Source organism: Thermobia domestica, chromosome 3 (genome assembly GCF_964235325.1).
Source record: "Thermobia domestica chromosome 3, izTheDome1.hap1.1, whole genome shotgun sequence".
NCBI classification, from domain to species: Eukaryota; Metazoa; Arthropoda; class Insecta; order Zygentoma; family Lepismatidae; genus Thermobia; species Thermobia domestica.
Window position 1 is genome coordinate 194,608,193 of NC_137456.1, and position 13,118 is coordinate 194,621,310.

The 13,118-nt window shown below is 36.5% G+C and overlaps 1 long non-coding RNA gene across 1 annotated transcript in view; it reads left to right on the forward strand.

Moving 5' to 3' along the window:
* LOC145680913 (uncharacterized) overlaps nucleotides 1-13,118 on the forward strand; it is an 83,120-nt gene that overhangs the window by 1,393 nt on the left and 68,609 nt on the right. Inside the window, exon 2 of the long non-coding RNA XR_014130698.1 lies at nucleotides 8,406-8,586. This is a non-coding gene — a long non-coding RNA (uncharacterized LOC145680913). The remainder of the gene's footprint in view (nucleotides 1-8,405; nucleotides 8,587-13,118) is intronic.

Consider the following 13,118-nt stretch of genomic DNA (forward strand, 5'->3'; position numbering starts at 1 on the left):
CTCGGCGCCTAATGCTCATCTCATTATTGATACCGACGAGCGATTTGGAAACAATTTGTAATCCTTTCTTGGAGAGGTCGTTCATCGTCCTATAAAGGTAAGTTCAGGTCACAGGAGAATACTTATTGGTAGGACCACAGAGGCAAGAAAAAACATCGAACTCAAGTTGGTTACAAATAAATGGCAACCCGAACAGACCCGTTACCTGGTAGGTTACAAATAAATGACGCCCGAACTACTGACCCGAATCGAGACCGTTGGTGCTCGAATACTTTTAAGATCTATATTTTAATATACCATTTCTCTTTCAGTTTAGTACCAGGAATTTCAAAAAATAATAAAAGTTTCGCTTTTAGGTAAATCTAACCATATGTTTTAGTAACAGTTTGTTCTATTTTGTTCAAGATGCCATACAAGGAAGCAGATTTGTTTACTAAGATAGCTCCACTTCTTCAAAAGCATTTTGATAGATTAGAAAAGATATATGATGAGAGCTTTGCTAGATTAGAACGAAAAGCTGATTTTAAAGAGAGTTTTGCTGAGGTAAAGAGCGAGATAGGGCGAAAGATAGACGCTTTAGGGGATGTGTTTCGTGAAAATAACCAAAGAATAGAAAGTACTGAAAACAAAACACCGGAATGTGATCCCCAGTTATAGTCAGATGTTCCTACTGGATACGAAACACCGGAATTTGAGCCTCAGTTAGTGACTGATATTCCTAGCGTAAACAAAACATCGGAATCGGAACCTGAACCAGAGACAGACGTCCTGTACCAACCTCCTAACAAACCTGACAATGACTTTGCTTATTCAGAATCCAATGACACCGTTAGTAGTAGCAGTAGTAGTGAAAATAACGAAATTATGATTGTAAACGACAGAGGTCGCAAGCGCACTAAAACAGCTGTCACAAACCACAGAGTGAAAAAGCACAAACGAGGTTACAGTTATTGCATTAAGCAAACATACCAAGACCACATGTTAAAAAATACGAAATTTAAAGGAAATCAGAACCAAGATCGCATACGAAAGAATAAAACATACAAAAGAAGTCGTAAATCACAGTCACGTAACCTGAGTTATCACAAACTAGACATGAACCGCAAGAAGTGTGACATCAAGAATAAATTTGTACGTAGAGGTAACCGTTGTAGGAATAGAAGAACAGACAGCAGTTATCAAAATCGAAATAGTAATCACAGAAAAAGAAAAATAGTGACCAAAACTTATTGATACAAATTTTTCTTCCAGGAAAGCGACGTATTTCTTTCAATTTTTGTTTTGCTTTTAGTTTTTGATCAGAATATATGCACACGAAAAGGAAAACTACGCATTTCTTTTAAACTTCTTTTTGCTTCTAGCTTTTAACTGTTCAGCAAAGAGCAGATAACACGTTTTTCTTTCTTTTTATTTTGACAAGATAGCCGCTGGATTCTCAGCCACCTATTTATGCCGACGAATAACAGCTGATGGATTCTTTTTCTTTTTTCCGCCTTTGCTCACAAGGGAACCTTCCGAAAATGATAGTTGCAGTGAAAGATGTGACCTATGCCAATTGAAAGAGCTGTAACAGAGATGTTCATTCCCAAAAAATTAGCTGCCCATAGCAATAGGTTCAAGAAATATAAGGGGTGGAAGTTCGGGAAACAGCAAGGTTGGACAAGGGGGGAAAAGTGCAAATTCCTCAAGAAAGGGGGCACACCGAAATACAATGCTGACAAGTGATGTATAGAAAGAGACTTGCCACAATAAGGAACAAATGAAGGCCACAAGTGGGGTTAACAGTGTTGCCAACTGCAATGAAATGTACATGTTTTGCAAAGAGCACTATATAAAGTGAGTGCAATATTCAGTCATGTAGAACATAAGATATGACGTGTATAATCAGTGGTACAATCTAACAAAAGAGAATAGAAAAAACAGAAGTACGAAAAATACGGAAAAGACGGAGTTGGCCATAATGCGCCACATTTGATCACGAGTTGTGCATATTAGAATGAACAAAACAAGAAAGCACCGACTGTGCAGGAAACTGACGTACCTAGAGTCGAAAATAAAAACGAGTTCAAAAGTTGGCAGCACTGGCCATGAAAATCCAGACAATTCTAATATAGTTAGGCCACTCGCTTCACAAAAAGAAAATTCCGGCAACAGGCATTAGCCTTCGCATCATTTGTACATGCTCGTCCACATTGTACGTGCAATTGTTCGATGAGACAATGGTCCAAACAGAAGATACATTTGCAGTGAGCACAGCGGAATATTGTCAATCCGTCACACATGGTACAATGATCGCCTGTGAATGTCTCGAAACAGTACTCTAGAGGCGTCGGAACCTTTGGTGGTCTTTCTATCACATATCCACACCTGTAGAAAGCATACATAATCAAAGGCTTGATCTGCTGTGTTTGCTGTCTGCAGTACTATCACCGCCTATATGATATATCCAGAGTGTCCCACCTAATTCTGCGACTGAAATAGTTTCAAAGCGAAAAAAATGTGACACATCCAGTTGTGCAGGAATGTACCCATGTCAGCGGGCGACAAACTTCTGTGAGACGCAAGTGCCCCCAAGTCCCCCATCATAGAGTCCCAGGGGCCAACTTCAAAATTTCAAATAGCACCATCGGTCGAGTTATATTTCTTTCGATAAATCTTGGAAAATGCAACAACGCATATCAAAAATATTTACTATATGGGATTTCAAAATGGCCGCCAAAAATATCTACTCGGTGACAAGAACAACGTGCATTTTTGGCGGCCATTTTGAAACCCGTGCTTCATATAGCAAATGTTTCTTAAGGCGGTGTTGTATCTATCCAGAGAAATATCATCCGGCCCCTGTTCCCATTTGAAATGTTGCGGTTGACCCCTCGAGCCTTATGATGGGGGCCCTGGGGGACTTGCTTCTTACAAAGTTTTCTTGGCCCTCGACATGAGTACATTCCTGTGCAATTGGATTTGCAACATCTCTTTTCGCTTCGCAGCAATTTGAGATCACAATGTTCGATGCCATGTTAAAACACAACATATATTTGTGGCGGCCATTTTGAAAACATGCTTCTTATAGCAAATGTTTCCTATATGTGTTGTTGCACATTCCATGATCTATCGAGAGAGGTACCACTCGGTCCCTGTTGCCATTTGAAAGTTTGAAGTTGTCTCCTGGGGCCCTATGATGGGGATCCTGGGGGCACTTGCTTCTCACAGACTTTTATCACCCCGTGACATTGGTACATTCCTGCACAACTGGATCCGTCACATTTTTGTTCGTTTAGCAAATCTTTCAGGTCACAAAGTTTGGTGGGACACCCTGTATATTCCCACATACGACCCAATCATGACATAATGTTTACTTCTATTATCGCTTGTTTGCTCAACCCAACCATTTCATGTTCCCCGACTTGACATTGCCTCAATCAATCTAGCATTGATGCATTCCGAGTGATGCCTGTTTCCGGAATTTTCTTTTTGTGAAGCGAGTGGCCTAACTATATTAGACTTGTTCTGGATATTCATGGCCAGTATTGCCAACTTTGGAACTCGTTTTTCTTTTCGACTCTAGGTACGTCAGTTTCCTGCATAATCAGTGCTTCTTGTTTTGTTAATTCTAATATGCACAGCTCGTGATCAAATGTGGCGCATTATGGCCAACTCCGTCTTTTCCGTACCTTTTGTACTTCTGTTTTTTCTATTTTCTTTTGTTAGATTGTACCACTGATTATACACTCCATATCTTATGCTCTACATGACAGGTTGACACTGAATATTGCACCCACTTCATGTAGTGTTCTTTGCAAAACATGTACTTTTCATTGCAGTTGGCAACACTGTTAACCCTAATGGTGGCCTTCATTTGTTCCCTATTGTGGCAAGTCTCTTTCTATACATCACTTGTCAGCATTGTATTTTGCCCTGCCCCCTTCTTTGCGGAATTTGCACTTTTCTTCCTTGTCCAACCTTGCTGTTTCCCGAACTTCCACCCCTTATATTTCTTGAACCTATTGCTATGGGCAGCTAATTTTTTGGGAATGCTCATCTCTGTTACAGTTCTTTCAATTGGCATAGGTCACATCTTTCACTGCAACTATCATTTTCGGAAGGTTCCCTTGTCAGCATCGTACTTCATACATTCAACTATATACCAATGTTGCAAACCTTATTAATGACTTACTATTAAAGTCGGGGTCATGGATAAGCGACTATTTTTCCTGGAAGAGGAAAGACTTTCCTTTACCCCAAGTGGCTTAACAACCGCAAACTTCACTGGGGTTCGCGAAGCAGTCAATGCTACCAGATTTCTGAATGACCTTGTTCCTTCATGTTTTAAGGTTTTCAGTCCAGATTGTCATGTGAGAACAGCAAAAGTACGAACTGATTTTTCAGTTTACCCTACATACCAACTTGCATAATGTTTCTGTTCGAAAGTTTTGCGTGAAGTGACATATTTATGTATTGCCCATAAAAGATCTACACGGAAAAATGAACTAACGAAGGTCTCACTTTTTTAAAAGGATCCTCTTTCCTTCAGAATGACATTAAAAAAAGGAAAAGCGAAGTGTGTAAGTGCCTTTAAAAGAGTAAATATTTATTCTCAATTCCTGCAAGAAACTTTACTTTTGGTGCTATAATTTACAAGGGGCAGACAGTAGGGTTATTTTCCTTTTTTTCCTCTTGAGTTTTAGTTTTCCGGATTTTGCAAACCATAATAAAATGAATCACATCCTTGTAAATTTTTTGAAATTTATGATGGAAAGAAGAAAAAAAGAAAGACAGTTTTGACTTAGGTCTTCTTTATCCATGAATGAGCACTAGCACATAAAAAAAGTTAAAACAGTTTTTTCTACTGTTTTGAAACTTAAAGAAACGAATAGAAGGAAGGGAAAATCTTAGCTTAGAATGGTTTCCCTATAAACTTAGTTTCTTATAGAAAGCTTGAATTCATTGTTTATAACCACCAATGTTGTCAATAGTTGTCAGTTGGTAAATTTGAGTTCTCTAGTTTCCCTCGACACTTTGTTCAAAGTGATTGTAGTGTGCTGGTGTCTTAGTATTTTCTCGCTGAGTGAAAATGTCCAATTTATTTCGGCCATGGATAAGTAGTTCTGCGGTACCAAATGATCCGCAACCTGGTCCTTCTGGCCAGAGAAGTCCAAGTAACAGATAGGAGGATCGTGTACTTGGAAGTGGAGCAAAGCTGAGGAAGCAAGCGTCCTTATAGTGCGAAATGTACAAAAGTTTGTGCGTGAAGTTATTCGAAAAGGTGGAGTTTTACCCAGCAAAAACGTTATGAAACTAACAGCGGATGCTACGCGGATTGGACTCACAACGATAAAAAATATTTTACGAATTCCACATCCCAGTGTTTATCGAAGGCCAACAAAACGACACGTGAACAGAAAGCAGTTACCGTTCCGCAAAATAGATGATTTTACTGCGATTTGCTGCGACGTACGGTATATGAGTGCTATAAGAAAGGAGCGTCACCTACTGCAAGAACGCTGTCTCGAATTATGTGTGAGAAGACATCCGGGACTAACTATGAATTTCCATATTCGATTAGAACATTACGTCGTCTGTTACATAGTATGGGGTTTTCATATAAATCAGTGTCTAGAAAAAGCGCAAAATGTGAGTCCAATAAAGTTATTGCTTGGACTTTCTTTTCTAATAGAAGTTTCAAAGTATACTGAAATGTTTCGAGTTTTATATTAAAAGCTGCAAAGCTATAACAAATTGTTATAATCAAAAGGTTACTTGATACTTTCAAACATATCCGAACCAACACATATTTTTAATGTGTGTACTTATATGTTGGGTGGTTCTGCTTGTGTGTGTGCTAATAGGTGGAAAGTAGTAGTGGGCCGGCGAGGGGCTATCCAAAATTATCTTTTATTACTATGATTTGGCATGAAATCATTACTTTTAAATATAATGTTTAGAAGATAATAATGTTTTAATGCTTAAATAGAAAACTAAGCTTACAATATAATCTACTATTCAAAATGATCTTAGTTTTAATGAAAGAAATATTGTTTTCTACGTCTCCGTAAAAAATTGGTTTTCTACATGACGTATATTACTAGTAAATTACGCGTAATTTATGTAAAATACGTAACAAGTAAATTACCTTGCCAACCCTGAAGACAGTATTCCATACTTTTTAATATTCTCTTATTTTCGTAGATCATGCACCTTATAATATTTCTGGCTGATTATTGTTCAATTGAATTTTTTTCTTGTTCAAAATATTTGTATTCACGAACGGGTGAACACATAATCCCACGTTTTTACAGAATCCCCTATTTAAAAATAGCTTGCCCAATTTACTTTTAATAATTATATATATAATAAATTAATATATTGATGTATTTTATTGCAAGATTTTATTTTGAAATGTTTGATAACACTCGCTCTTGTAGAATTCATATACAGTTAGAACAATGGTTCTCAACCTAATTTCTATTACAACCCCTACTTTATCACATCCTCTTACCTCTTGATAATTTCTGGTTTGTAATAAGCTTGTATGGGATTTTTAATATATCTATTGCGAAGATCTCACGACGTCCATCTATTTCTATAATAGCAGAACCCATTTCTTCTATATAGTGGATACAGTAACTTCCCTAAAAACGAATAGATTAAAACCTAAATTGGTCAGTTCATTCATATTACAAATATTGAATCCAATCCGTTATACTGTTTCAAAATGGAGACCTTTGGAAAATTTTAAAACTTTATAACTCCCTTAATTCTGGATGTATGATAAAAAAAAGTAATTTCTAATTTTCGTGGAAAAAGCTTGAACAGTTGTTAAAACAAGTTATTGAGTATTCTAAATGACTTGATTTTTCTGGTGTTTCAATATGCAGTTCTCATTAGTTTCATATCATACCGGTTTCATTTAAATTGATTTTTAAACAACTCTGCACCTGTTGAAAATATTTAGTAGACCTATTTGTTGTTGTTGTTAACAGTAAGGATTAAAACAAAAATATGCCTATCAGAACAAAATTCAAAATAATATTTTTAAATATTTTCCGATATTAGATTTTAATAATATTTATCTCTTCCGCTTACCTTCGTGACCCATATGAAACCCTGGGGGGTCGCGACCCCGAGGTTGGGAAACCCTGAGTTAGAATAATACTGGCAGTTTTATTTTATTACCACTGGCAGTTCAATATTTCTTTCATCTTTTATGATTCATTACTCGAAGGCCGAAAATAACAGAAGCAGTTATTTGATACACACACCAACAAATAAGTGAAAGGGCTGAAGGTAGTCGAAGAGGAGGAAATCTCCCTGGTCATCCTAGCTACAGACCTGGTTTCGATATGAACATTGGTTAAAACACCTGGGCGATATGTATCTTTTTAATTAATGTTAATTATTTAACACCTATCCCAATAAAGCATTTAAATCTCTTATCGCTAAATTAAAAAATTCACCAAAATTACTCTTAAAAGAATATAAAATTACTGAAGATGATTTTTTTAAATCGAGGCGGAAAAGAATTCTTTGGGAATCGAGACAATACTTCATCAAGCTTAACAATAGCTGTCTTCTCGTGTGCAACATTGGGTTAATTAGTTTTCGCACCTCCCAAACCAGTAGTCTTAAGCGAAAAGAGATCACATATCGGAATAATATACAAGAAGTCTAAACAACATTTCTTTAATATCGTCCATTTATTGGCTTCAGTGATGAGAACCAAAAATCTAGTCCAAACCACTCACCTTAGGGTACGTTTTCATGTAAGACATTTCATAGCGATTTAATTATATTAATTTCAATACAATAATAGAGTATTTACATTCATCATTTTCACAATAGCTTGTTTTAAATGTTGTTTTAAGTTCAATTTACTGGCAACTTTATCAACCAACTGCTAATCAAATCTGCAACTTTGTGCTATTTTGCACTAATGTTTGTTTTTAATTACCTGAGACTTTTTCTTTAATAAAACTAAAATTATACGTATAAATATTATAGAAAATGACCCTATTTCCCCTTCTCAGCAACGAAATAAAAAAATTACTTCAAGGATTCGTGAGATACTTTATTCTTAGCAAAGAACTATTTGAATCCTCTTTTACTTCCCTGTAAGACACATTTCAAACAAATCTTTTCTTAGCTCTTGATTTTGTGACAAAGGAACATTCTTACAAATTCATGTTTCTATCTATAATAGTTTGTCTTAGTTATTGATGAGTAAGTCACTTTAATCCTTTTTATATATAATAGTGTAGATAATATAGTAGTGTAGTAAACATAGTAGTGTACATATCTTTTTAAAAACTCATAAATAATTCGTGTTTAGTTTTGGTATTTTCGCCTTATTTGTATTATTGTTGGCACTCGATCATTTAACATTTTTCTTAGATCACTTTCTATTACAGAATTCACGAGTCAATACGTTTCTACTATGGTTTTCTCAATGGCTTTCTCTAGAAGAAAGAACATATGGTGTCCAGACATTTGCAAGAAAAGATGTGACAACCTTGTCCCTCAGCACGTGCAGAAAACACTTTTGTGGTCACTTGTGGTCATGCTTGCGGAAGGGGCTGTTTCTTATGAAGGGTATGGGTAAGGGTCACTTATCGGTGGCCGCGACTGTATTTTAATGTCATTAATTTTTTTGGTTTACATTTCAGATGTTTGATTTCAGAATTTTTAGTAAAAACGCATTCTATATACGTACGGGAACCGTATTTATCTAATAACGGTTTGAAATTTTCGCGAAATTTCCGTCCCTCAGCCAGTGGGAAGATATTTTGGCGTTATAATATATTTTTATTGTGTTTTAAAATTTTTAAAATTCTTTTTAGGATCCCTTCCCACTTTCCAAATTCTTAAACATGTTATCATGCGTATGATTCATAATTGTCTGGACATTAATAAAATATCCTATCATATTGAAGTGTATGAAACGAACACTGAACACAAACAAAACTTCACTTTCACTATATTTTTATTATTGAATTTATAACTACACTGTTCAATATAAATCAATTTTCTTCCTTATGAACAGACATCCACTTCGTCGATATTCTCCGAAGATTAAATATCGGATTCCCCCCACTATGGCTGTGTCTGCACACTATCAAATAAATCAGTCATAATTGAATCGATGAGTTTTTGTTTGCAAAATAATTTCATTTCCTATTTTAATCTTCCACCATCAATGTTCACGTCAGTGTTCTTATCAAGAGAGACACTTGTAAAACTAATGTTAATTCCATTAATAATACTCTGTTTATCCACACATTTATGAATTCCAGGAAGCCCTCTGAATGTAAGATTCTGCGATTGTGCATGATTGCGAATAGTATCTGTACACAAGTCAAAATATTCACGTAGCACAACACTGCAAACTTTACTTTTTTTTCACAGCATGTTCAATACACGGTAATATTTCGAAGAAATAGAGCCAATCACTCGAAGTTAAGTACACAGTATTTCGGGGAGCATGAAATGTTCCCTTCTTCTCTAACATCACTAATTTTTCACCCATTAGTTTTCGCACCAGCAGTTCGTTTTTTCGTCCAAGAGATTTTATAAATGTAATTTCCATTTGAGCATTTAAATAGTCCGAAACAAGCGGGGTCAAATGTACAAGTTTCTCCCACTCTGCCAAATTTAACTCAACTCCAAACACAAGTCCTTTGCCAACACGAATCACTGGTTTAAATGTATCACTATCCAGCCCAATACAAATTAATTTGGTTTTCATTGAATTAAGTCCATATTCAACATTTATCAAGTACTCTTTCTTGGTATCCACAGTTGGTGCACAACCACTGAAATACATGTTACTCCAGTAGATGATCAACACAGAATAAAGGCATTATGCACACAGATGACTGCGCATGCATGCATGAATGGAATGACGAAGAGGAAAATTCGTTTTATCTTGTTTATACATGCCGCCATACACTTATGATGAGTATACCAATTCAGTAAATTGAAGATCGTGCATGTTACGTTCAGATACATTAATCTTCATTCCTTTATATGTTAAAACATACATTTCCACTTTGTAAATACGTTAATAATGCACCATTATTTGCTTTCAATTTTTCAGTACAGCGTCCCTGTAAAATTACTTTTTCGCCTCCTTCAAATGTCACACATGCCTTTCTACCATATACCGTTATAATTATCTCAGTTTACAATACGAAGTGGTACGCCAATCTCCAATTCTTGCATTTTTGTAAAGGGTACCAATGATGTCATATTAAGGTTATCTAATAAGTTCATTGACGATGTCATCTTTAAATATGACGTTTCTTCCTTGGCAACAGTTGCTACTGGAATGATTTGCACAAAATACACACGTTCCGCTTACGTTCTTCGCAGGAGGGGTGGGGCGTGGGGGATAAAAAATGACTATCCAATACAAGTCGAGAAGAAGAAGAAGAAGAGAAAAAGGCACGTTTCGTCTTGTTTCTACTGCCGGTAGGCTTCCAAGAGCATGGGCATAGCATCAGGCATATTTAAGCCCCCTGGGAACGTTCCCATGGCCAAAATTTTCCCACAGGGATGAACGCCAGGACCTCTTCTGGAGAATGCAGAATGAAAGGAATGCTGTGGCTAGCTCTTACGTAGCCAAGTGCTTGAAAAACGTAAATTCAAAACAAACAAACAGAAATTGTGGATATTGTCAAAGTTTATGACGACTTGTCAACTCTACTAATAAATAAAACTCATCTTACCTAGCATTCTTTCCATTTCTATATTCTAGCATTAATTTCATAATTCATAATCGCCTGTCCTTTAGCCTAAAGGACGCAACCGTGGAACGTAGAATTTAATATTAGTGATATAATAAAACTACAATTGGGCACTTTTTGTTCTACATTGGTGCATTATACTTTGCAATGAAAGGGGTTACATCTTCTGATATCGGTTTCACAGTTTCACACTTCGAAAGGTGGCCACGGAGTTTTCAATGAAAGACTTATTACGATCTTCAACACTCACTATTTTGCACAAGTTTAGCATAGAGATTCGAGACTCTTAAAATCTTCCTTCTTCTAGCAATACTTTCAAATGATATACTACTTAATTCCTCTTGCCATGTTCAAATTTTGAGTTGGACATCTCCTGGGACCCTCTGGGGGCCCTCGAACAAATGTTTTTACCTCGACACGGGGTACCTTTCCAAATATTAAATACATGTTTTCCGGTTTCGACATCTCTTTCACCGTCTCATAGTTTTTGGGCTGCCAACGGACTTCACGGATACCATGCTGTAAGCGTCGGTGGACCACCGATGGGCAACTAACGACCTCTCGTCAAATATTGACGGTCCCGCAGCGACGATCTACGATTGCTCCACTTCCGTTTTGAAAATTATAACACCAGCGACAGAGACACGACGGAATGGCCAACGAATCACAAATCTATATCCCCAAAATGCGTTAGATTGCCTATATGCGTGATTTGTTTATATTTGTCAGTCAAAAAACACTAAAACAAATACCCAGGGTGGAGGCGAACTATCAACGTTACGATTACTAGGCATGTGTTCTTCTGAATTCCCCATGGAAACGATGATAGAAAGCTTCCTTGTTGTAGAATAAATCATTGAGGTCTTAATTAAGTCAATCAGACAAACCCCTATATCCTGAGTTCTAGGACGTACCGTGAACCGTTTCAGATTTATTCCTTTCTGGTAGGATACTATCTATGTGCAAAATTTGAGCATAATCACCGACGTGCACCTTCGGTGCCTCTTCTCTTTAGTACAATTTTAACCAGAGATGGTGTGGATCAAGGAAAATTTTATCCACTACCCACCATGACCCACTATCACCCACCAAAAAATGACCCATTGAACCACTCTGATTCACCACCCACCGTGACCCACTCTGACCCACAACCAACTATGAACTATTGTGACGAAGTCCGACCCACCAAAACCTATCGTCATCATCTCTGACCCATGATTCACGTCATCCTCTCCGTTGACTAAAGAGGTTACACTTGTAATAATACAAGACTGTGAAATTATCACTTATCGGAGTTTGAATTTCCACCGTCAATCGCTGAAGCACCGCTCTGTTACAATACCGGTGGATCTAACCTTTACGATATACAATGGTAAAGTGTTTCTCGTCTTCCAAATTAAGTTGAATTTAAATTTATCATATATAATTATTTCTTTGTTGGCTTACAGATACATTTCAGTAGGAAATAGGATGAAATTTGAAAGTCTCAAATCAAGATAAAGTAGATCAACGTAAAAAAAAGAAAGAAAATGTTTTCCATATAATTAAGCATGCCGTACTAATTTAAAATGCCCATGTAATTAACCTTGCAATACAAATTTTGTAGTCATTTTTCCCAACTTCATGGCTTGATTGTCTTATGCTCTGACGCTCCATATATTAAGCACCAGATTCAGCAACTATTATAATAGAAAGCAGTGGGTATAAAATGCGAAGAACTGTAGTTTTCGTTTCTCAATTTATTCCTCAATTAATATCAATAGTTTTCGATTACTTTTACAAATCAACCCATTACGAATTTCCAATATGCCCTCCCTTCAGAAAAGAAATTTAAACAAATGTCAGGACATGTTCTGTTTATTTTTGATAAAGAATTATATACTGAATTTCAGCTCTCCAAGTTGAACGGCTTGTGAGATTTTCAATTTTTTGCAAACATTCGGACTCCTACACCCCCTAAGGATATGTATTATAATGAAAGTGTTACGCGTATGATAACTTTCCACTTGGGATTGGGGCCTGATTATATACCAAACGTCATTTCATTTGACTTTGCAATTTGACCGTGATGATGACATAGACACAGTTACTTTCAACTTTTTTCATATATCACACGTGATTCAAAAATATTTTTTCCAGCAGTTAGCTCCTGTAAAAGCTCACAGCCTGCATCTCAAAATCAAACTCCTATTGCTACTGCCACTCCTACAATTGCTAATATCAAAATCCAAAAATGACTGAACTTTTTCACTACAAATGAAAAAAGAAGAAAAATTAAGATCTTGAAAGTAAAACGTAGACAAGCTCACCAGTGTTCAGAAGATGTTGTCTACAATGTACTGAACAGAATGGGTCAGTGGGTCAGTGTGAGTGACGGTG